Source organism: Lotus japonicus, chromosome 4 (assembly GCF_012489685.1).
Source record: "Lotus japonicus ecotype B-129 chromosome 4, LjGifu_v1.2".
NCBI classification, from domain to species: Eukaryota; Viridiplantae; Streptophyta; class Magnoliopsida; order Fabales; family Fabaceae; genus Lotus; species Lotus japonicus.
The window spans coordinates 50,392,450-50,393,731 of NC_080044.1; the positions used below are offsets into that span (position 1 = coordinate 50,392,450).

A 1,282-nucleotide genomic window follows, 5' to 3' on the forward strand; every position below is an offset into this window, starting at 1 on the left:
GTTTGTGGTTTTCGGTTTAAGTTAAGGAGTTTGTTTGTTTGTGTTACTAAGCATTGCATTGAATAGGTGTTACTAACCTTTTCTCAGTTTTTGTGATTTCAGTTTATGCAAGGTAGACTTGGCACGGATCCATTGGTGTTTGATCCGGAGCCAAAGCGTACTCTCCATCGTCGTCGAGCTCAGCAAAGAGCTACTGAGATAGCCGCCATGGCTGTCCATATGACGGAGGAGGAGTTGCAAGCCCACATTGAAGAAAGAGTGCAAGAGGCTATTGCTCAAAGACTTCAAGGGCAAGAAGCGGAGAATGTCAATCGTTCTCTTAGAGACCTCACCTCGGCTGCCATGAGCTACGATTATCCGGGCAGCATAGTTTCCCCCGATGGCACGGGAAACTTTGAGCTGAGGCCGACATTCATCAACTTGGTGAGCCAAAATCAGTATGGTGGAGGTGCTCTAGAAGATCCTCATGCACACATGGAGGGGTTCATCCGCAATTGCAACACTTATCGAGTTCAGAATGTTTCAGCGGACACCATCCGCTTGAGTTTGTTCCCTTTCTCTTTGAGGGGCACTGCTGAAGAGTGGTTGAATTCACAGCCCCAAGGTAGCATCACGTCTTGGGAAGACTTAGATGAGAAATTCACCACAAGGTTTGTTCCAAGAGCCCTCATGAGAAAGCTCAAGAACGACATCATGACTTTTGCTCAATCCACCGATGAAAATCTCTATGAAGTTTGGGAGAGGTTCAAGAAACTCTTGAGGAGGTATCCTCAACACAACCTCACCCAAGATGAGCAAGTGGCGAAGTTCTATGATGGTCTCCAATATTCTTCAAGGTTTGGCTTAGATGCGGCCTCAAATGGAGAGTTCGATGCCCTACTTCCACAAGTTGGGTACGAGTTGATTGAAAAAATGGCTATAAGAGCCATGAACTCTAGTAATGAGCTCCAAGCCCGAAGAGGAGTCCTTGAGGTTGATGCTTATGATCAGCTCATGGCCTCCAACAAGCAACTCTCCAAGCAAATGAATGAAATTCAAAGTCAAATGAAGACGACCAAGGTGATTGGTGGTCGAGTTGCCAAACTGGAGTGTGTGACTTGTGGAGGGCCACATGACAGTGAAGAATGCACCGAGACTAGACCGGAGGAGGAAGTGAAGGCCATGGGTCAAGCTCGGAATGACCCGTTTTCAAATACTTACAATCCAGGATGGAGGAACCACCCTAATTTCTCTTGGAGGCAAGGTAATAATGGGCAAGGAAGTGGCTTTCAAAGGAAATTTC

General features: G+C 46.6%; 1 non-coding gene across 1 annotated transcript; it reads right to left on the reverse strand.

The window, feature by feature from the left end:
* Positions 1–675: 675 nt before the first annotated feature.
* LOC130716372 (small nucleolar RNA R71) lies at positions 676–782 on the reverse strand. Its single transcript, XR_009011989.1, has one exon. It is a non-coding gene; the product is annotated as a small nucleolar RNA R71 (small nucleolar RNA).
* Between the last annotated feature and the right edge of the window lie 500 nt (positions 783–1,282).